The 24,861-nt window shown below is 36.7% G+C and overlaps 1 pseudogene across 1 annotated transcript; it reads right to left on the bottom strand.

Annotated features, from left to right (window-relative positions):
- Positions 1-613: 613 nt before the first annotated feature.
- Positions 614-1,197, bottom strand: LOC309864104 (high mobility group protein B1 pseudogene; annotated as a pseudogene). The gene has a single exon. The product of its transcript is annotated as a high mobility group protein B1 pseudogene (transcript).
- Positions 1,198-24,861: the final 23,664 nt, after the last annotated feature.

Below are 24,861 nucleotides of genomic sequence, written 5' to 3'. Positions count from 1 at the left end.
GAGACAACTGATGAAGCATATGGGACAATTGATGAAGCACATGGGAAAAATAAATTTGTAAGCTTACCTCCCACCATACACAAAAAAATCCTAAATATATTAAAAACAAGGACAAATTGAAACGTGTAAAAAAAAAGTAACAAGAATAACTATGATGTTGGAAGTTTGGAAAAGAGCTCTTCCACAAGACTCAAGAAGCACAAAGCTTAAAAATGTTGATAACTTTAGCTATTTAAAATAAAGAAGATCTGTACAAAAAAAAATAAATGAATATTGGAAAAAAAATAGATAAGCCCCTTACTCAGTGAAAATATTTTCAATCCAAGCCACCAATAAAGAATTGGGAAGCAAAACATATATTAAACTTAAAAGGAAATGGGACAACATTTTATGAAAGTAGATTACTAAAACTTAAAAACTGATCATATGATATTTTACTAATAATATCAGAACATAAGAACTTTCAAAAACTGCTGGTCTTAGGATACATTGGTACAGCTGCTTTGTTTTTGTTTTATGTTGTTTTTACATTTCGATTTTTTTTCTTTAAAAGGAGTGAGTTGTGTAACAAGTTTAAAAGCTTTATAGAGAAGAAGAAAACTGCTAGAACCAACTAATTCATCATCATCTTCTTCATCTTCATCTTCCTTGTCTTCCTACTCTTCTTTTTCTTGCTTTTTTCAGCCTTGACAACTCCCTTTTTTGCCACATCAGACTTTCCTTTAGCTGGATATGCAGCAATATCCTATACATATTTTTTCTTTAGCTTGGCAGCCTTCTTTTCATAAGGTTGTTTGCCATATACAGCAGTGTTACTTCACTCTCCCAATTTCTTTGCAATGTCACCAACGGATAGGCCAGGATGTTCTCTGATTTTTGGGTGATGCTCAGCACAAAACAAGGAAGAGGCCAAAGGAGGCCTCCAGTACACTGGGATCCCTGAACATCTGTTTTGTTTCCCCCTTAGCGGGGATATAAGTTTTCTTTTCCTCTTTCTCTTCTTGTCCACCTTGCCATGTCTTCCAATTTTCATTTTTCTTAGCAGACATGGTCTTCCACCTTTCTGAGCACTTCTTAGAAAATTCTGAGAAGCTGACTGAAGCCTCTGGGTGCTTCTTTGTGTTCTCAGCAAGTTTGCACAAAGGATGCACATGAGGACATTTTACCTCTTGGCTTCTTCAGATTTTCTCTGCCCATGTTTAATTATTTTCCTCCGTGAAGCACAGAGTTGCCCCATGCCTGTCTGACTCTCGCTTGCCCCGATGCTGACTCTATGGAGCTCAAAGCATTGCAGCGACCATGTCTGGTGTATCTACTTTGAAGAGTACTTTAATAAGATCTATGGACTTGAAAGTGTGTATACACGTGACTAACATAGTTTTAAAAAAGTGTGTATACCTACAAGATAGTGATTCTACTTTTAGATTACATATTGTGGTTGAACTCTCAAATGGAAAGGCGTACTCAAAACTGTCCGTGCAGCCTTGTATTAGCAGAAATTGGAAACAATGTAATTGTTCAAGAATAAAGAAATGAATAAAACAATTTAATAGAACACTGAAAATTAAAGAAAATGGACTGGGAGGTACATGTCAGCATCTGTGATTCTCCTAGTGAGGTGAGGAATGGTATCTCTAACATCTTATTTATATCTTTATTTATTTGTATCTACTACATTATTTTATACATGTCTGAGGCAAATATTGCTAAATATTGGGGTGCCTGTGTAGCTCAGTTGGTTAAGGGTCTGCCTTGGCTCAGATCATGATCCTGGGGTCCTAGGATTGACCCTGCATCAGGGTCTCTCCTTGGTGGGGAGCCTGCTTCTTCCTTTCCTTCTGTTACTCCCCCTGCTTATACTTGTGCTCTCTCTCTCTCTGTCAAATAAATTAAAAATATATATATAAAAGTTCAAATATTGCCAAATATCAACATTTATTAAATTGAAGGGAAGGGTACTTGATGTTTTGTTATACCTTTGAACAGCACAGTTTTAAACTGTGTGGGTCCACCTTTATGAAGATTTTTTTCTTTTTAAGATTTTATTTATTGGAGAGACAGAGACAGAGATAATGAGAAAGGGCTGGAGCAGGAAGGAGAGGGAGAGCAGACTAGTCATTGAGCTGGGAGCCCCATAGGGATCTTCATCCCAGGACCCTGGGATCACTACCTGAGCTGAAGGCAATCACTTAACGAACTGAACCACCCAGGCATCCCGTTTTTTTTTTTTTTTTCCAATAAATATAGCACTGTGTGTATTTTCTCTTCCTTATGATTTTCTTAATAACATTTTCTTTTCTCTAGCTTACTTTATTGTAAGAATACAGTATATAAAATATATAACATATAAAATATGTATAAATCAATTATTTATGTTATCAGTAAGGCTTCTGGTCAAGAGTGGGTTAAAGTAGTTAAGTTTTGCAGGAGTCAAAAGCTATATATGGATTTTTGTGCAGGGGTTGGTACTCTTAACCAAATTTCAAGGGTCAACTGTATTATTATCTGTACTTTTCTGTATATTTGAAATACTTCATAGTTAAAACTAACATACTTATTTAAATGAAGGCAATAGTACAAATGTTAAGGTATTTACCTATTCCTAATTTTGACCCACTATATATCTTCCTCATCTTCCTCCTTTATCTTGTATTTTTCCCTTACTTCCTCTATGATCCTCTGTTTTGTTTCTTAAATTCCACATATGAGTGAGATCATATGATAATTATCTTTCTCTGATTGACTTATTTCACTTAGACAAATATCCTCTATTCCATCCACATTGTTGCAAATAGCAAGATTTCAGGTTTTTTTTTGATGGCTGAGTAGTATTCCATTGTATGTATCTAGATCCAGATCTAGATCTAGGTACCACATCTTCTTATCCATTCATCTGTCAATGGACATCGTCACTCCTTCCATAGTTTGCTACTGTGGACATTGTTGCTATAAACATTGGGGTATAAGCACCCCTTCAGATCCATTTGTATCTTTGGGGTAAATACCCAGTAGTGCTGGGCCATAGGGTAGCTCTATTTTCAACTATCTGAGGAACCGCCACACTGTTTTCCAGAATGGCTGCATCAGCTTGTATTCCCACCAACAGTGTAAGAGTGTTCCCCTTTTCTGTATTCTCGCCAACATCTGTCATTTCCTGACTTGTTCATTTTAGCTGTTTGACTGGTGTGAGGTGATATCTCATTGTGGTTTTTGATTTGTATTTCGTGACGCCAAGTGATGTTGAACAATTTTTTTGTGCTGGCCATTTAGATGTCTTCTTTGGAGAAATGTCTATTCATGTCTTCTTGTCAAGGTCTTGATTGGATTAGTTGTTCTTTGGGTGTTGAGTTTAATAATTACTTTATAGATTTTGGATACTAGCCCTTTATCTGATATGTCATTTGCGAATATCTTTTCCTATACTGTCAGTTGTCTTTTGGTTTTGTTGACTGTTTCCTTTGCTGTGACTGTTTCTGTATACTCTCTCTGTTCCTTTCAGGTCTATGTATTTCTGGGCTCTCTCTTCACTTAAAGGATCCCCTTTAGTATTTCTTGCAGGGCTGGTTTAGTGATCACATATTCTTATAGTTTCTGTTTGTCCTGGCAGCTTTTTCTCTTTCCTATTTTGAATGACAGCCTTGCTGGATAAAGTATTCTTTGCTGCATATTTTTCTCATGTAGCACCCTGAATATATCATGCTAGTCCTTTCTGGATAACCAGGTCTCTGTGGATAGGTCTTCTGCCAGTCCAATGTTTCTACCCTTGTTTGTTACACAACTCTTGTCCTGAACTGCTTTCAGAATTTTCTCTGGATCTCTGAGATTTGTAGGCTTCACTATTATATATCAAGGGGTTGACCAATTTTTATTGATTTTGAGGGGTGTTCTCTGTGCCTCCTGGACTTGAATGGCTGTTTCCTTCCCCAGATTTTGGAAGTTCTCAGATATAATATGCTCCAATATGCCTTTTTGCCTCCCACCCTTGTTCTGTCTCTTTCCTTTTCTTTTGGGATCCCAGTTATTCTAATATTGTTTTGGTTTATGGTATTAGTTATCTCTCTAATTCTCCCCTTGTGATTCAGTAGTTGTTTATTTCTATTTTTCTCAGCTTCTTTATTCTCCAGCATTTTGTCTTCTATATCACAGATACTCTTCTGCCTCATTTCTCCTAGCAGTTTGAGACTCTATTTTTTATTGTATCTCATTAATAGCTTTTCTGATTTTGACTTGATTAGATTTTAGTTCTTATATTCTTTTATTTCTCAAGAAAGGGATTCTCTAGTGTCTTCTATGTTCTTTTCAAGCCCAGATAGTATGTTTATAATCATTTTTCTGAGCTCTAGTTCTGACCTCTTCCTTATGCCCTTACTGATTAGGTCCCTGACTCTCAGTACTGCCTCTTGTTCTCTTTTTGAGATTCGTTTTTCCATCTTGTCATTCTGTCCAGAGAAGAATAGATGAATGAAAGAAAAAAATACTAAAATAGCAACAAAGACCCCAGAGAAATATATACTGAGCAGATCAGAAAAGACTAAAAACAGAACAAAAAAAGAGAGAATTAAAAAAGAGAGAATATAATCAGGTGAACAGAACACCCATACAGTGGATCCCATGTGCATTTTGGTCCATTTGTTAGAAAACTAGATCCCAAAATTATAAAGGTAGAAAAACTTATATATGTACTAAAATAAAATTAAATACAATGAAAGGATAGAATGTAAATTTCAAAATGAAAATTAAAAGACCAAAAAAAAAAAAGTATAAATAGGTGAACAGAACAGAGCAATATGCTATATCCTGGCTATATTTTGGTCTTTTAGAAGAAACTATATCCCAAAATTGTAAAGAAAGAAAAGCTTCTATGTATACAAAAATAAAATTAAATATGATGAAAGGATAGGATGTAACTGTAAAAATGAAAATTAAAAAAGACTAAAAAAATAGAGAATATGATCAGACAGGTGAAGTGAACGGAGCAATACACTACATTCTGGGTGTATTTTTGTCTGTTTGTTAGAAGAAACTGCATTCGAAAATTGTAAAGAAAGAAAAACTTTATATATATAGTATATATATATAATTTTCCATCTTATCATTCTGTCCAGAGAAGAAGAGATGAATGAGAGAACAAAATACTAAAATGGAAACAATGACCCCAGAGAAATATACATTAAACAAATCAGAAGAGACCCAAAACCAGAAAACCCCAAATATATATATGTAGAAATAAAAATAAAAAATAAATATAATAAAATATCTCTATCTAAAATATCTACATATAAAATTAACTATAGTGAAAGGATAGAATATAACTGCAAAAGTGAAAATTAAAAAAGACTTAAAAAGTTGAGAAAATAAGAAACTGGTTGAAAAGGAAAGAGAAAAAAATTAAAATTGAAAGACTAGAGAATTATGAGAAAAAAAACCATGAATTCTATATGCTATTTTCCTGTAGTGCTGGAGTTCTGTAGTTCTGTGTGATCAGTAAACTTCGTCTTCGCTGGATGTTCTTGTTGCTCTTCTGGGGGAGGGGCCTATTACACCGATTCACAGGTGTCTTTGTCCTGGATGGAACTGTGCTGCCCTTAAGAGGCACCAGACTAAACTGAGAGATTGGAGGCTGGATTGCTTTAAGTGGCTTTTATTTCCTGAAGTCTTTATTTTTTATGATTTTTTAAAAAATTCTATTTATTTATTTGACAGAGAGAGAGATCACAAGTAGGCAGAGAGGCAGGTGAGAGGGAAGGGGAAGGAGGATCCCTGCTAGGCAAAGAGCCCAATGGGGGGCTCAATCCCAGGACACTGAGATCATGGCCTGAGTTGAAGGCAGAGGCTTAACCCACTGAGCCACCCAGGTGCCCCATCTGAAGGCTTTAGAGGATAAGAATGAAAATGGCATCCTCCCAGTTCCAGCTCTGGAGTCTAAAGCTCATATCCCCCCAACCCCCTCTCCTCAGGGAATAGCAGTCAATCACCAGTCTCCCTGGTCTTCCTCCACACTATGTGCTCACCCAGCCTGTGACTGAGCTTTTCTTTCTCAGACATGCCTCACAGCTTCGAGTCTCCAGACTCCTGCAGTGCACACCCATACTGCTCCTCCAGGGGGAGGAAAGGGGAAGTCTCCCCATGGTTCTGCAACTTGCTGGGCACCTGCTTTAGGGAGCAGTTGCTAAACAAGGCTTCAGTTTATGGTTTATGGCAACAGGTAGCTGAAAGCCCACTTCTGGGCTCCCTGAATTGTAAGCAGCTTCCTGGATCTGATGCCTGGGAACTCTGTCACACTCAGGCACCCTTGTTCTTTCTGTGACCTCAGAGATCCTAAGGCCTCACTGTCCCCACCTAGGATTCCACCCCACCTCACCACCTGACTGGCTTTCAGGTAGGGACAACCCTCACCAGAATAGGCCTCTAAAAGTTATGATTTTGCTCTCTGCTGCTGTATCACTTTCAGGTAACCAGCTTAGGGAGGCTCCCTCACCCTCTTGGTTTATTTTTCCACATATCACCTTGGATTCATTTCTCTGTACCTCCTACCTTGCAGAAAGTAGTTGCTTTTCTATTTGTAGAATTGCAGCTCTTTTCCTAGATCTTAGTTGAGTTTGCAGGTATTCAGAATAGTTTGATACCTATCTAGCTGAATTTCTGGGACTAGACAAAACTAAAATCTCTTACTGCTCTGTATATTGGAAAAATGCAAAAATTTTTACATATTATAGAACATTTGGGTTTTTAACATCTTAGTATCAAATATAATTGAATTAATTTTTAAGTTGAAAATTTTATTTAGAGAATAGTAAGCAGTGGTTTAATTCAACGTTTATAAAACAACTATGTGTATAGAGTTGAAAAAGCAATAAACTTGAACAGAACTTGAGAACTTTGAAAAGAAGAAAAAATATTTTTCTGTATTTATAGGTATTTACAGTTTAGAAACCACATTTCATATGTAAGGACTAGGTTTATAAAATTCTCATGGTAAGAGTTTCCTAAAGTTTTATTTTTTGGTTATGTGACTTAAATACAGGACAGGAAGAACAACAGTTAGTAGATGTGTCAAAGCTTATATATATGCATATGCATGTGTTCCTGTACCTATGCATATAAATAGATAGGTTTAATTTAAATGATACTAAAATATGAAATGCAGGCACATTGGATAAGAAGAGTAATGATATTATTGATAGTTTCTTTGAATAATAACAGCAAATATCTAATTGTTTCTCCTTTATTTTTGGTTAGAAAAGAGAGGGAATTGGCTTCTCCTGCCCAAACCATGGTTCTTTACTCTCTTATTATTCAAGCTCAAGTTTGAATTTAGTTGTACATTTATGGCTTTGAGGGATTTCGATGGCTAAGCATGGCTAATTGGCTCTGTTCAATGGTTTAGAACCCTTCAGAAGACACTTTCTTCAAGGAACTTTTGGTTGTAGAAAGTATGATCCTTAAGGAAGGCTGTGTTAGATAGCTTTTAGAGTATGCTGAAATGTTTTTAGAGTAATTTTTCCATCATTATTCCCCTAAAGCAACAACAAAAAGGAGAATAAAGGCAGGAGAGATCTGTGCCTTCTCAGAGATGGTGTTACGGTTCTTGATCATCTGATTGATGCTAGTCACAGAAGTGGCCCAGCAATGCCCACATATTAGACTTGAAATTGTCATGGTTGCTGAAAATGTTTATAGAAGGAAATTCTCGAAACATATTTAAAGGAACATAATGTAAAAGGAACTTATGGTCAGGGAGGGAGAACTCTAAGGATACCTGACTGCATTAAGCCACAGAATTATAGAATCCTATGTTATTAAAGCTGGAAGAAACCTTAGAAGTTTTCTAGCTTAACCTTTTCATTTTTCATCTATTGTAGAGATATTTAAAGCTGTGTCTAAAGGCACCATTGGCTCAATTCTTTTCTAATTTATTTTGACAGTCATAACAGTCAAACCAATTGTGTGTAAAAGAGACAGAGAAAATTTCAATGGGGTATTAACCTCTTGATACATTATTTTAAATATCAGTCATAAAAAAGCCAGAGTTTAGAAGCCCAGCTTATGGCTTATGTCATCTTGCATATTTTAAATGCACCATAGTTGAAATTTAAATGCCAAATTGTCTAGATATCACATACTGCCAAATATGCCTTAAGTAGACAAGGACTATGCTATTTATAACCTACAGAACACCATGAAAACCTCATTTTCCTAAGGGTAAAGTGTGGAAGCTAGGATGAAAGAGAGAGTTTCACTTGGTTTATATGCCTTAAAATATTAAAAATAAGAAAACCCAAAGCAAGATCTGGCTTCCAACATTTGATGAGTATTTATTTGACTGCATAAACTATCTCTCTGCATGAACTGTCTCATTCTGGTTAAAACATTTTTTCAAAGTGTTCTCAAAAATTGTCTTCCAAGTAAGTATGAGTAGTTCACAAAGTGGTGAAATTCACCAAGATAAATTTTTAAAAGTCCATGCAGTTTTTCGGGAGAAAAATGGAGAGACCCTCTGGAAGATATGTATATGAGGTAAAATAGGACTTGTAGGAAGCATAGAAATCCTTTCAGCCTTTTAGGTCATTGTGCCCCTTTTTTCTGGCAGAGAGCAAGATGGAATTTAATATCCAAGAATTTTATTAGGGGAGATAGCTATGAAAGAAAATAAGAGAGGGGTTTGGAAAAGGCCAAGAGAATCATTAGATCACAAGGCAAACTTGACTTTGAGTGAAAGAGAGCAAAAATGTTGGCAGAAACATCCTAGCCTGCTGTGCAGTGTGAGGAAGGTTCATCAAGGCCTTGAGCCCAAGTTGGTTGATAAAAGAGTGTTATACCTCCCAGGAACCAGGAACTCATCTGCCTGAGTAGCCCTGCTGCACATGTGGGAGGTACAGCCATGGGGTAAAGGCTCAGAAGGATTTCATAGAATGGCAGCTGAGGTCCTGGATCAATTTCACTAATAGGATGTCTGCATCATGAATTCTCATGGCTGCTACATCAAACCAAAATTATGGGCAAAATGATGAGACAGAGAGTTTAATCTGTATTCTCTGCACCTTTCTTTTTTTTTTACCACATCTCTTTTTCGTTATAGAGTTTTGCTTCTTCCCTATTCCTTTTAGACATTCAACTAAAGCTTTTGAAATATCTTCTACTCCTGGAAAATTGTTTGTTCCTAGAAAAGATCTGATATTCACAATAAGGCAAAATTCCATGTTCTTTAAATATTTTTCTTTTTTATCCCCTAAAAGAATAAAAAAAAATGATGTACTTCTAAATTCTTGGTTTGGAGTGCCTTATTAAAACTTATAAATCAAGGGAAATTCTCTCATCCTAGCTTCTACAGTTTATACTTAAGAAAGTGAGATTTTTCATGGTGTTCTTCAGTTATAAATAGCATAGTCTTTGTCTATTGAAGACATATTTGGAAGTATGTGATATCTAGACAATTTGACATTTTAAATTCCAAGAATGGTGCATTGAAAATATGCAGGATAGGAGAGTATCCAAGATGGCCTTGTGGGAAGACCCTGAACTCATCTCTTCTACTGATATACCAAATCCGTATCTATGGAACAATTCCTCCTGAAAAGGAACTGAGGGATGACTGAACAGCTTCTGCACAACGGAAGAGAGGGAGGCCACATAGAGAATGGGAAGAGAGACAGAAACAGGGTAAAAAAGGGAACCCCTACATCAAATGTTGCACACTGCATGGGAAGGGATGTTACTGTGGGACTGTGAGAAGACTTGTCATCCTTGGGGCACAGTAAAACAAAAACAAAAAAACTGCATAGTTTAAGAGAACAACTAGAATGAATGTGAAGGCTTCAGCCTTAGAACTCTGCCGAATGGCAGGGGAACTGCTCAAACTCTCTCCAGATTGGTGGGGATGGTGAGTGTGTTGGTTTATGTTCCCCTTCCACCTTAATAGTGTGGATGGGAGCAGTTCTGGGAACACTAGTTATCCTATTGCCTCATTGAGCTCCAAGACCTTAGCCCACACCAGCACAAGCCATCCCACCAAGGTGGCTTCAGTACAGAATACACTGGAACACTCCTGGTGAGCACCCACTATAGGTCTAGCCAACATGTCAAGGTGACACAGGTACAAAGCACCCTGGAACACTCCAGGTCTATACCACTGTGGCTCCAAATGACTCAACAGGCATCCCTGCATGGAGCTTCCCATTACCCTTGTGCCCACTTGCCTTGACTCTAGCTGCCTGCCAGAGTGCCCCTGTGTGGAGCACCCTGAGATATCCTGACTTTCACCCACTTCAGCTTCAGCTGTCTTGCTAGGGTGGGTGCCTTCTGTGTAGAGAGCCCTATGACCACCCTGGTCCATGCCCACTTTAGTTCTGGCCATCTCAGCAGGGAAGCTCCAACATGGAGTGTTCTGGAATCCCCTGCCCATGCCAGCCACAGCTCCGGCCAGTCAGCCAAGTAACAGGCACACAGTCTAGACAAGGGATGACCATACATGAGATCATTCCTTCAAGTTTAAGAGAAATAGCTGATCCACCCGATTCACAAAAAAACAAAAAAGCATAAAGTCAAGAAAAATGAGACAGAAGAATATGTTCCAAACAAAAGAATAAGACAAAACGTTGGAAAAAGAACTAAATGAAACAGAGATAACCATTCTATCTGATAAAGAGTTTAAAGTGATGGTCATAAAGATGCTGACTGGACTGAAGAGCAGAATGGATGAACTCAGTGAGAACTTCAACGAAGAGATAGAAAATGTAAAAAGAATCAACCAGAGTTGAAGGATACCATAACTGAAATGAAAAATATACTAGAATGAATCAACAGTAGATTAGACGATGCAGAAAAACAGATCAATCTGGAAGCTATCTGGAAGATACTGTAATGAAAAGCACCTAAGTTGAACAGCAAAAAGAAAAAAGGGTAGAAAATAATGAGGATAGTTTAAGGGATCTCTTGGACAATATCAAGCAAATAAACATTGATATTATAAGGACCTGGAAAGGAAAAGAGAGAGAAAGGAGCAGAAAACTTATTTAAGGAAATAATAGCTGAAAACTTTCCTAACCTGCTAAAGAAAACAGACATCCAGGCTCGGGAAGAATAGAGAGTTCCAAACAAGATGAAGCCAAGGAAGCCTACTCATAGTAATTAAAATGTCAAAGATTAAAAAGGGAGAATTTTAAAAGCAGCAAGAAAGAAGTAACTAATTATGTGCAAGGAAATCCCATGAGGCTATCAGCTGATTTTTCAGCAGCATCCTTACAGGTCAGAGGGGATGGCATGATATATTCAAGGGGCTGAAAGGGAAAAAAGCCTGCAACCATGAATAGTCTATCTAGCAAGGTTATCATTCAGAATTAAAGGAGAGAGAAAGCATTTCCCAGACAAACAAAAGTTAAAGGAGTTTGCCACCACTAATGGTACAGGGATTTCATTAAGTGGAAAAGAAAAGGCCATAATTAAAGCAAGAAAATTTATAAAGGAAAAATTTCACAAGTAAAATCAAACATACAATAAAGGTGGTAGTTCAATTGCTTATAGTGCTAGTATGAAGGTTAAAGGACAAAGGTAATAAAATTGATTATATCTAAAAAATTAGTTAAGGGAACTCACAATATAAAAAGATGTAAAATATGACAATATAAACATGAAAGGGGGAGTAAAAATGAAATTCTTTTAGAATGTGTTTGAACTTGAGTAACCATTAACTTATCATAGACTGCTATATGATTAAGTTGTTACATATAAGCCTCATGGTAATCACAAACTGAAAACCTATAACAGATACACAATAAATAAAGAGAAAAAAGCCAAGTAAAGCACTAAAACTCATCAATCACAAGGAAAGAGAACAGGGAAAGAAAGGAACAGATACCTATGAAAAGAATTGGAAAAAAATTAACAAAATAGCAATAAGAATATACCTATCAATAATTACTTTAAATGCAAATGATCTAAATGCTCCAGTCTAAGAAATAGGGTGATGGAATGGATAGACAAAAGATCCATCTATATGCTGCCTACAAGAGATTCACTTTAGACCTCAAGACATGTGACGACAGAAACTGAAGAGATGGAAAAAGATATTCTATGCAAACAGAGGAGGAAAAAAAAAAAAAGCCAAGGTAGCAACACTGTACAGTTTTGTGAAACAAAATAGACTTTATACATATGCATATACATATACATATACATATACATATACATATTTCTTCTAAGATTTTATTTAGATTCAAGTTAGTTAACATATAGAGTAGTATTGGTTTTAGGTTACATGTATGATGAATCACTTACATGTAACACCTAGTGCTCATCACAATGAGTGCCCTTTTTAATGCCCATCACCCTTTTAACGCATCTCCCTACCCTTCTCCCCCCAATCCACCCTCAGTTTGTTCTCTATAATTAAGAGTCTTTTATGGTTTGTCTCCCTCTCTGTTTTTATCTTACTTTATTTTCCCTTCCTATATATACAATATATACCACATCTTCCTTATCCACTCATCAGTTGATGAACATATGTGTTCTTTCCATAATTTCATAATTTGGCTATTACTAATAATGCTGCTATAAACATTGGGCTGCATGTGCCCCTTTGAAACAGTGTTTTTGTATCCTTTGGATAAATACATAGGAGTGCAATTGCTGGATCACTGGGTAGTTCTATTTTGAACTTTTTGAGGAACGTCCATACTGTTTTTCAGAGTGGCTGTACTAGCTTGCATTCCCACCAACAGTATAAGAGGGCCCCCCCCCCCCTTTCTCTGCATCCTTGCCAGCATCTGTTGTTTCCTGACTTGTTCATTTGATCCATTCTGGTAGATGTGAAGTGACATTCCATTGTTGTTTTGATTTATATTTCCCTGATGATGAATGAGGTTGAGCATTTTTTTAAATGTGTCTGTTAGCCATTTCTATGTCTTTTTTTGAGAAGTGTCTGTTCATGTCTTCTGCCCAGGTCTTGATTGGATTATTTGTTCTTTGGGTGTTGGGTTTAGTAAGTTCTTTATAGATTTTGGATACTAGCCCTTTTTCTGATAAGACTTTTGCAAATACCTTCTCCCATTCTGTCAGTTGTCTTTTGTCAGCTGTTTCCTTTGCTGTGCAAAAGTTTTTACCTCGATGAAGATGAAGTCCCAATAGTTAAATATTGCCTTTGTTTCTCTTGCCTTTGGAGACGTGTCTAGCAGTAAGTTGCTGTGGCTCAGGTCACAGATGTTGCTGCCTATGTTCTCTTCTCTTCTGTGTTCTCTTTCTACATAAGAAAGACCATCAATAACAAACCCACAGCTAACATCATACTCAATGGTGAAAAACTGAGAGCTTTAACGAGATAAGGATATCCACTCATACCACTTTTATTCAACATAGTACTGGAAATCCTAGCTATAGCACTGTCAGGAAAGAAAAATGTATAAGGTGTATTTAAATTAGGAAGGAAGAAGTAAAACTGTTGTTATTTGCAGGTGATCTCATACTGTGTATAGAAAAGCTAAAGACTCCACCAACAAAACTATTAGAAGTAACAAATGAATTCAGTAAAGTTGCAAGATGCAAAGTTAGTATACAGAAATCTGTTGTGTTTCTATACAATAATAATGAAGTAGCAGAAAGAGAAATTAAGAAAAACAATTCCATTTATAATTACACTGAAAAAAAAATGAAAACCTAGGAATGAATTTAACCAAGGAGACAAAAGACCTGTACTCTTAAAACCATAAAACTTTGATGAAAGAAATTAAAGATGACACAAATGGAAAGATATATCATGCTCCTGGATTGGAAGGTTTAGTTTTGTTACTCAGGCAACAAAAAGAATGAAATCTTGCCATTTGTAACGACATGGATGGAATTAGAGGGGATGTCGCCAAGCAAAATAAGTCAGTCAGAGAAAGACAAATACCATATGATTTCACTCATATGTGGAGTTTAGGAAACAAAACAGATGAACATAGGGGAAGGGAAAGAAAAAAGAAGATGAAAACAGAAAGGGAGGCAAACCATAAAAGACTCTTAACTATAGAGAACAAATTGAGGGTGGATGAAAGGGAGGTGGGTGGGGGTGGGGTAACTGAGTGATGGGCATTAGGGAGGACACTTGATATAATGAGTACTTGGTATTACACGCAACTAATGAATCACTAAATTCTACTCCTGAAACTAATAATATACTATACATTAACAAAGTTGAATTTAAATAAAAAATAATAAAAAAACCCTTATACTACTCAAAGCAATCTAAAGCTACAATGCAATCTCTGTCAAAATACAATAGGTTTTTTGTTTGTTTGTTTGTTTTTGTTTTTTACAGAACTGGAACAAACAATCCTAAAATTTGTATGGAACAATAAAGGAATGTGAATAGCCAAAGCAATCTTGAGAAAGAAGAACAAAGCTGGAATTTCACAATCACAGATTTCAAGATTTATTGCAGAACTATAGTAAACAAAACTATGTTATTGGCACAAAAATGCTCATGTAGATCAATGAAACAGAATAAAGAGCCTAGAAATAAACCCACGCTATATGGTCAATTAATCTATAACAAAGGAGGCAAGAGTATACAACAGGGAAAAGAGAGTCTCTTTAATAAATGGTGCAGAGAAAACCAGACAACAACATGCACAAGGATGACACTGGACTGCTTTCTTACACCATGCACAAAAATAAACTCGAAATGGATTAAAGATCTACATGTGAGACCTGAAACCACAAAACTCATAGAAGAAAACATAGGCAGGTGATTTTTGGACATTGGTCTTAGCAACATTTTTCTAGCTATGTCTCAAAAATAAACTATCAGAACTATACCAAAATAGAAAGCTTTTGCACAGTGAAGGAAACCATCAACAAAATGAAAAGGCAACCTACCAAATGGGAGAAGATATCTATAAATGATATATATGACAAGGAGTTAATATTCAAATCTATAAAGAACTTATACAACTTGACACCAAAGCAAATAATCTGATTAAAAATAGGCAGGTTATCTGAATAAACATTTTCTTCAAAGAAGATATACAGATGGCCAACAGGCATAGAAAAAAAATGCTGAAAATCACTAATTATCAGGGAAATGCAGATTAAAACCACAAGGAGATATCACCTTATATCTTTTGTAATAACTACCATTGAAAAGACAAGAAGTAACAAGTGTTGGCAAGGCTTTGGAGAAAAAGAATCCTTGTGCACTTCGGGGAGAAATATATATTGGTACAGCCACAGTGGAAAAGAGTACAGAGGTTCCTTAAAAAATTAAAAATAGAAAAACCATATGATACAATAATTCTACCACTGAGATTTACACAAAGAAAATGAAGACACTAATTTAAAAAGATATAAGCCTCCATATGTTTATTACAGCCTTATTTGCAATGGCCAACATTAGAAGCAACTTAAACATCTATCAATAGATGGATGAATAAAGAATATGTATGTATGTTTATATATATATCCATACACACATACACACAACCACACACTGGAATATTACTCAGCCACTAAAAAGAATGAGCTCTTGCCATTTGGCATTTATAACAATGTGGATGGACCGAGAGGGTATTATGCTAAATGAAATAAGTCAGAAAAAGACAAATACCATAAGATTTTACTTATATGTGGAAACTAACAAAACGAATGAACAAATAGATAATCAAAAATCCAAACAGACCCATAAATACAGGAAAAAGCTGGTGGTTGTCAGGGGGTAGGAGGTGGTAGTTGGTGGGATGGGCAAAATAGGTGAAATGAGTGGGAGATCCGGGCTTCCACGTATGGAATGAATAAGTCATGCGGATGAAAGGTATAGCATAGGGGATATATATAGTCAATGGTTATGATAGCGTTGTATGGTAACAGATGGTACTTGTGAGCGTAGAACAGCATAGAGTTGTTAAATCACTATATTGTACACCCAAAACTAATGTAAAATTGTGTATGGGCTCTGCTACTATAAAAAAGGTTTAAGATGATATAATTTAAAAAATTATGTATACAGTCATAAATTTTGATTTAGACATTTATACATTTTCTCCTGAAATGCCTCTGGGTATCCTGGGGGCAATACTCCCAAGATTTCATATGAGGCACAGTTTTATTGCTCCACTGTACAGATGAAACTTGGAGATATTATGAGTTTGGTTCCAGAGCACTGCATTGAAGTGAATATGGCAGTGAAGCATGTCAAATGAATTTGTTGACTTCCCGGTGCACATAAAAGTTATATTTACACTATATCATAGTCTATTATAATACGAAATTATGGTATGAACTTGTATAATGTCTAAGATATGTACACATTTTAATTAAAAGACACTTGGTTGCTAAAAAATGTTAACAACCATCATCTGAATTTCCAGTGAGTCAGCCGCTGTCTTTTTGCTGGTGGAAGGTCTAGCTAGTTAGGGTAGTGGTTGCTGAAGGTTGAGGTGGCTGTGGCAATTTCCTAAGATAAGACAACAGTAAAGTTTGCCACATTGACTCACTCTTATTTCATGAATCACTTCTCTGTAGCATGGGATGCTGTTTGACAGCATTTTACCCACTAACACTGAAGATCACTAACCACAGATTACTGTTACAAATATAATAGGGAAAAAGTTTGAAATATTGTAAGCATTACCAAAACGTGACGTTTATACACAAAGTGAGAAAATACTCTTACAGGTTTGCCACAAACCTTCAATTTGTAAAAAGCACACTATCTCCAAAGTTTGATAAAATGAAGTACTGTATATAAGGTATTGCCTGTGTTATACCCCAGAGATCCAGGGAAAGCAAGGGCGACCTAGTTAGCCCCCACCCAGCTGTTAGGGTATATAATGGCACCATAATAGTTTGTAGTGTATTAATTTTTTTAATATATAATATATATATTTTAATTTTTTCAATTTATTTATTTTCAGAAAAACAGTATTCATTATTTTTTCACCACACCCAGTGCTCCATGCAATCTGTGCCCTCTATAATACCCATCACCTGGTACCCCAACTTCCCACCCCCCCGCCACTTCAAACCCCTCAGATTGTTTTTCAGAGTCCATAGTCTTTCGTGATTCACCTCCCCTTCCAATTTACCCCAACCCCCTTCTCCTCTGTAACACCCCTTATCCTCCATGATATTGTTATGCTCCACAAATAAGTGAAACCATATGATAATTGACTGTCTCTGCTTGACTTATTTCACTCAGCATAATCTCTTCCAGTCCCATCCATGTTGCTACAAAAGTTGGGTATTCATCCTTTCTGATGGAGGCATAATACTCCATAGTGTATATGGACCACATCTTCCTTATCCATTCGTCCGTTGAAGGGCAATCTTGGTTCTTTCCATAGTTTGTAGGGTATTAATTAACACAGAACTTAATGTATTTCTTTTCCTCTCAGGGAATAGTCTCTCAGTTCTTAAGGTCTATTGGTATCACAAGAAGTTTATTTGGTGCAAATTGGCTGTACCTTAAGACACTTAGTCTCATTCCCACTCCCACTCCCCTCAGCAAAGACTGTTATACTTTGCTCTAGTTGATTTTGTTATTTTGTTTGCCTGTCTTTACTTGTAACCCAGGGGCAAGTGGATAGTTTTTAACATGCTGAAAGTATTCCTCATTTTCTCCAGGTGCGAATCCACATGTAGCTTCCTAATAGAACAGTGATGGGGTTTTCCAGTAATGGTCATAGCTGAGCCTGGTGGAAATCTGAAAATGCAGGACTGGGGAATTAAAATAAGGAGAAACCCCATATAGTGAATATGTACTGGTTTTCTTCAGACATCATGATTTGAATCTTCATCAAGAGTTCCTTGTTCTTAAAAAAAAAAAAGTTCCTTGTTCTCTCAGATATTGGTTATGATTTATATAGATGGTTTGTTCAGTCATTTTGTTTTCATCTGTGGCTCAAGGACATCTTAGCCTTTCCTTCTATTTTCTACTAATGTTGCATATTGCTATTACTAAGTTTATAGTCTAAACTTTTGTTTGGAAGAATGATCTGATTTTTCAGTAGAATAGGATTCAGTGCCACTAATATACTTTAAAATAACATTTTTAAATTGCCTTTTTCCCCCTACTTAGACATTTAGCTGCTTTTCTAGCATACATTTTTTTATGGATAAGATTTCCATTTAACACTATGATTTAGATTAAATTACTTTCTTAAAATCACATCACTCCCATAGTCTACTTAGTTTTCTAATTCCCATATGCTCCACTATTGCCAAAGCAACTTCATCTATATAATGTGACTGAAGAGTCAGCCTTCGTTCACAACACAGCACAATCTGTTAAAGTGGTAAATACTACCCATTTCTATTATTAGAGCTGAAATGGAATTTTCTCTTGCTGCATTTTCAAGATGTGACATAATTAGATAGCAAGCATAGAGAAGTCAGAAATAGTGGAAGCTAACGGTTGTCATCTGTACCAGGGAAGCTTGAATTCAGTCTGCCTTGCCTGGCTCCTAACTCCTTCACACAATGCCCCCAGGCCATCTCATTCTCTGTTTGAATTATAGGGTGCTATGTGAGCTTTGCAGGTATGGGGATAAGGAAGAATGAAGCAAGTTTTCCAATGCTATATTGGTTTCAGACTGAATGAGAATAGGGAAATTCTCGCTTGATGTTTCAATTCTTTTTAGCTTTTTACAGACACATCTTTCCAGCTCTGAGAAGTAGCTGAGTAGTTCTTCACTTTACCCAGAGAGGCTTTTGACTTCTCCCGTCTGTACTATAAATCAGAATTGTAAACAAACAAACAACCATCCTTGCTGCAGAATGGTTACTGTGATTAGTGCAGTATACAATTCCTGGCAGAAATGAGGTGGAATGGGGAAATGGGAGTGTGTGTGTAGACTTCACAAAAGTGGTTGAGGGAGGAGCAAGGCTAACTGTAGAAAACTTTAAATAAATCATTTTTTAAACAAAAAGTTATAAGAGCGGTACAAGCCTTTCTCAAGAAATAAGAAAGGTCTCAGGTACACAATCTAACCCTACACCTAAAGGAGCTGGAAAAAGAACAAGAAAGAAACCCTAAGCCTAGCAGGAGAAGAGAAATCATAAAGATCAGAGCAGAAATCAATGAAATAGAAACCAAAAAAACAATAGAACAAATCAACGAAAGTAGGAGCTGGTTCTTTGAAAGAATTAATAAAATTGATAAACCCCTGGCCCGACTTATCAAAAAGAAAAGAGAAAGGACCCAAATAAATAAAATCATGAATGAAAGAGGAGAGATCACAACTAACACCAAAGAAATACAAACAATTATCAGAACATACTATGAGTAACTCTACGGCAATAAATTTGACAATCTGGAAGAAATGGATGCATTCCTAGAAACATATAAACTACCACAACTGAACCAGGAAGAAATAGAAAGCCTGAACAGACCCATAACCAGTAAGGAGATTGAAACAGTCATTAAAAATCTCCAAACAAACAAAAGCCCAGGGCCAGACGGCTTCCCGGGGGAATTCTACCAAACATTTAAAGAACTAATTCCTATTCTCCTGAAACTGTTCCAAAAAATAGAAATGGAAGGAAAACTTCCAAACTCATTTTATGAGGCCAGCATCACCTTGATCCCAAAACCAGGCAAGGATCCCACCAAAAAAGAGAGCTATAGACCGATATCCTTGATGAACACAGATGCGAAAATACTCAACAAAATACTAGCCAATAGGATTCAACAGTACATTAAAAAGATTATTCACCACGACCAAGTGGGATTTATTCCAGGGCTGCAAGGTTGGTTCAACATCCGCAAATCAGTCAATGTGATACAACACATCAATAAAAGTAAGAACAAGAACCATATGATACTCTCAATAGATGCTGAAAAAGCATTTGACAAAGTACAGCATCCCTTCCTGATCAAAACTCTTCAAAGTGTAGGGATAGAGGGCACATACCTCAATATCATCAAAGCCATCTAAGAAAAACCCACCGCAAATATCATTCTCAATGGAGAAAAACTGAAAGCTTTTCCGCTAAGGTCAGGAACACGGCAGGGATGTCCATTATCACCACTGCTATTCAACATAGTACTAGAGGTCCTAGCCTCAGCAATCAGACAACAAAAGGAAATTAAAGGCATCCAAATCGGCAAAGAAGAAGTCAAATTATCACTCTTCGCAGATGATATGATACTATATGTGGAAAACCCAAAAGACTCCACTCCAAAACTGCTAGAACTTATACAGGAATTCAGTAAAGTGTCAGGATATAAAATCAATGCACAGAAATCAGTTGCATTTCTCTACACCAACAGCAAGACAGAAGAAAGGGAAATTAAGGAGTCAATCCCATTTACAATTGCACCCAAAACCATAAGATACCTAGGAATAAACCTAACCAAAGAGACACAGAATCTATACTCAGAAAACTATAAAGTACTCATGAAAGAAATTGAGGAAGACACAAAGAAATGGAAAAATGTTCCATGCTCCTGGATTGGAAGAATAAATATTGTGAAAATGTCTATGTTACCTAAAGCAATCTACACATTTAATGCAATTCCTATCAAAGTACCATCCATCTTTTTCAAAGAAATGGAACAAATAATTCTAAAATTTATATGGAACCAGAAAAGACCTCGAATAGCTAAAGGGATATTGAAAAAGAAAGCCAACGTTGGTGGCATCACAATCCCGGACTTCAAGCTCTATTACAAAGCTGTCATCATCAAGACAGCATGGTACTGGCACAAAAACAGACACATAGATCAATGGAACAGAATAGAGAGCCCAGAAATAGACCCTCAAATCTATAGTCAACTCATCTTCGACAAAGCAGGAAAGAATGTCCAATGGAAAAAAGACAGCCTTTTCAATAAATGGTGCTGGGAAAATTGGACAGCCACATGCAGAAAAATGAAATTGGACCATTTCCTTACACCACACACGAAAATAGACTCAAAATGGATGAAGGACCTCAATGTGCGAAAGGAATCCATCAAAATCCTTGAGGAGAACACAGGCAGCAACCTCTTCGACCTCAGCCGCAGCAACATCTTCCTAAGAACAACGCAAAAGGCAAGGGAAGCAAGGGCAAAAATGAACTATTGGGATTTCATCAAGATCAAAAGCTTTTGCACAGCAAAGGAAACAGTTAACAAAATCAAAAGACAACTGACAGACTGGGAGAAGATATTTGCAAACGACATATCAGATAAAGGACTAGTGTCCAGAATCTATAAAGAACTTAGCAAACTCAACACCCAAAGAACAAATAATCCAATCAAGAAATGGGCAGAGGACATGAACAGACATTTCTGCAACGAAGACATCCAGATGGCCAACAGACACATGAAAAAGTGCTCCATATCACTCGGCATCAGGGAAATACAAATCAAAACCACAATGAGATATCACCTCACACCAGTCAGAATGGCTAAAATCAACAAGTCAGGAAATGACAGATGCTGGCGAGGATGCGGAGAAAGGGGAACCCTCCTACACTGTTGGTGGGAATGCAAGCTGGTGCAACCTCTCTGGAAAACAGCATGGAGGTTCCTCAAAATGTTGAAAATAGAACTGCCCTATGACCCAGCAATTGCACTATTGGGTATTTACCCTAAAGATACAAACGTAGTGATCCAAAGGGACACGTGTACTCAAATGTTTATAGCAGCAATGTCCACAATAGCCAAACTATGGAAAGAACCTAGATGTCCATCAACAGATGAATGGATAAAGATGTGGTATATATACACAATGGAATACTATGCAGCCATCAAAAAAAATGAAATCTTGCCATTTGCGACAACATGGATGGAACTAGAGCGTATCATGCTTAGCGAAATAAGTCAAGCAGAGAAAGACAACTATCATATGATCTCTCTGATATGAGGAAGTGGTGATGCAACATGGGGGCTTAAGTGGGTACGAGAAGAATAAATGAAAGAAGATGGGATTGGGAGGGAGACAAACCATAAGTGACTCTTAATCTCACAAAACAAACTGAGGGTTGCTGGGGGGAGGGGGTTTGGGAGAAGGGGGTGGTATTATGGACATTGGGGAGGGTATGTGCTTTGGTGAGTGCTGTGAAGTGTGTAAACCTGGTGATTCACAGACCTGTACCCCTGGGGATAAAAATATATGTTTATAAAAAATAAAAAATTATATTAAAAAAAAAGTTACAAGAGCTTTATAGTTTAAAATCAAACTCATTCTTGACCTATCAATTTATTAAGGGAAAACTTTTACATCTTCAACAGGACTATTAACATTGTAGTGTTCCAGTTCATGCCTAGATTGAGTGCATCAGAGGAATTCAACTCAGGTGCCCCTACCTTTATTAATCACTGTCATGCAGTAGTCACTGATGCTGCATAGTCTGGCTTGACTCATTGCTTAAATAGTTTCCTAGTCTTTATGCTATTATTAGCTCATAGTATATTGAGAATTCTAAGCAAAGTTAATAGGGTAGCATGACTTGATTTTTTTTTTTTTTAAATTTGAGAGAGAGAGAACACAAGTAGGAGGGAGGGACAAAGGAAGAGGGAGAAGCAAACTCCCCACTAAGCAGTGAGCCCAATGTGGGGCTCTATCCCAGGACCCTAGGATCATGACCTGAGCTGAAGACAGATGTTTAACCAACTGAGCCACCTAAACACCCCTGATTTGTTTTAATAAACATTAGATAAAATAGCTAGTTTCACTTGAGTGGTTCGATTTGCAATTACCTGTAAAAATCTTCCCTTTGACTCATGTACTTTGGAGTTAGGAGATACGCAAACCTCTTATCTTCCTTATAAGCCATAAAGGAGTCGTGAAAAGAGGCCAGGATGGACTATCATGAGCCATACCTTCTCATATTTCTTTTCCCACAGTGAATCTTCTGACCTTGGGTGGAGTACTTAACCTCTCAGCAACCTGTTTTTTTATATGTACAATTATAGAGGATGGAATTTATGATCTTTCTTTATGATTTTGGTACGCCTGAAAATCCTTAAGATCTGAACAAGACACACTAGGGGATTTCTGTATGTTTGGCATTGTTCATTGAGTTACTTTGTGGATGACTAATAAGAACACTGAAGATTTTTTGTATCATATCTTTGTTGATTCTCAACAAACTGTGTTGAAATTATGTCTCTTCTGGTAGGAAGAGGAATGACTGAATTAGTGATTTCCATATTTGTTGAGATGTTCCCAGTGTGCTAGGCACACATGTCAGTAACCTTTTAAAATTGTCTCTGTCACTCTTGGTGACAAAATGACTTCATTTCACAGGTAGTTCAGAGGCTCTAGAGCAACTATTAGTAAAAAGACTTGATGACTCTTTTCTAGATCTGATGTGGAAGGGTACATATTCCCAACTCTTTTCCAGAGTTTAGGGCATTGACCAACTAAAATATTTTATGTTTGGCTACAAGAACTTACCTATAAAAGTATACTCTATCATCTGAGAATGCTGGTGTTTTTGCTAAGTAAATGATTCTCTACCTTAAACCTTCTTCACTACACAAACATGAACTTGTTATAGACATGACCTAAGATTAAAGTTTCAAGAATGAATAATGATGTGACAGATTGTTGTTATTTATTGGATACTTGTTTCATGCCAGACACTGTACATTCTGCTTATTATTATTTGTAGGCATTATCTTATTTTAATGTTTAACAATAGTCTTATGAAGGAGGGACTATTATTTTGTCCATTTTGCAGATAATGTAGCTGAGGCTTTGAGGGATTACATGACTTCTCCAGCGTCAACTTAATTAAGTGTTAGAACTAGAAGTCAAGTCCATGTCAGACTGACCAACAGCCTTTGTCTTCACTATACAATTTTATCTCACCAGGTCATCTTTCTGCCTGGGAACAAATTCCCTCACCTTCAGAAGGTAATGCTGTAAGTGCAAGGATGTTTTCTTTAATACAGATATACTTTTTTTTTTTTTAATTTAAAGATTTTATTTATTTATTTGACAGAGAGAGAAATTACAAGTAGGCAGAGGTGGGCGGGGTGGGGTGGGCAGGGAGCAGGCTCCCTGCTGAGCAGAGAGCCCGATGTGGGGCTTGATTCCAGGACCCTGAGATCATGACCTGAGCCAAAGGCAGAGACTTAAACCACTGAGCCATCCAGGTGCCCCAATACAAATATACTTAGAAGGACATATATTCCTGTCCCATTAATAGAGTATTCTGAAATTTCCCTTCCAGTAGAGAGCCCCTGAAAAATACTTGGGAAGTCACATATTCTTACTTACATGGAGACATTGCGATTTCCTAAACTTAAGGAGATTCCTCCAAATTTAAATGAACACTTTCTTCCCTTTGAAAACAAAAGTGCCTCTCAGCGAACAAATGAGTGAAATATCTCCCCAACAGGCCTTTTAATTTGCAGATGCTTGAAAATAAATGAAGATCAAAAGCTTTTTTTGTAGACCACTTTTCCCTCTGGGAGACATTTGAGCATGTTAAGAATAAGCATCATTTAAAAAAATTAATAAAACAAGTTGGATTTCAAATATGTTTCAAAAAATAGGCTTCCACAAATATTATGCCATCTTGTGCTATTTGTCTCATACTTTTAGGCACCCAATAAATAGTTCTTTCCTACATCCAACCCATGCTGTTTGTACATAGAGGCTTTTGTAGTACAGAACATCTTAATTTAACCAGAAAGATCATTACCATGCAACACATTTGTATATTGCAGGAAGCTCCACAAAAAGGTATCTGTGTCCTTGTAGATAAGGATGTTCCCATTTAGATTAACTGAAAGAAAAACAAGCCTAACAATGGATGTTGCCTTTAAAAAATAAATAATCTGATTTTCAAATAACATCACAATGCCACTGTGGGAATAGCTGTCATTCTGTCAAACAGAGTTGGCCTAGTTTGCAGTGGATCATCTTAAAATGGCAAGGGCCAATGTGTGTTACA

Source organism: Mustela nivalis (assembly GCF_964662115.1).
Source record: "Mustela nivalis genome assembly, chromosome: 5".
NCBI lineage: Eukaryota > Metazoa > Chordata > Mammalia > Carnivora > Mustelidae > Mustela > Mustela nivalis.
Note: the sequence above shows the minus strand (reverse complement) of the source record. Positions and strands in the feature narration are given on the sequence as shown.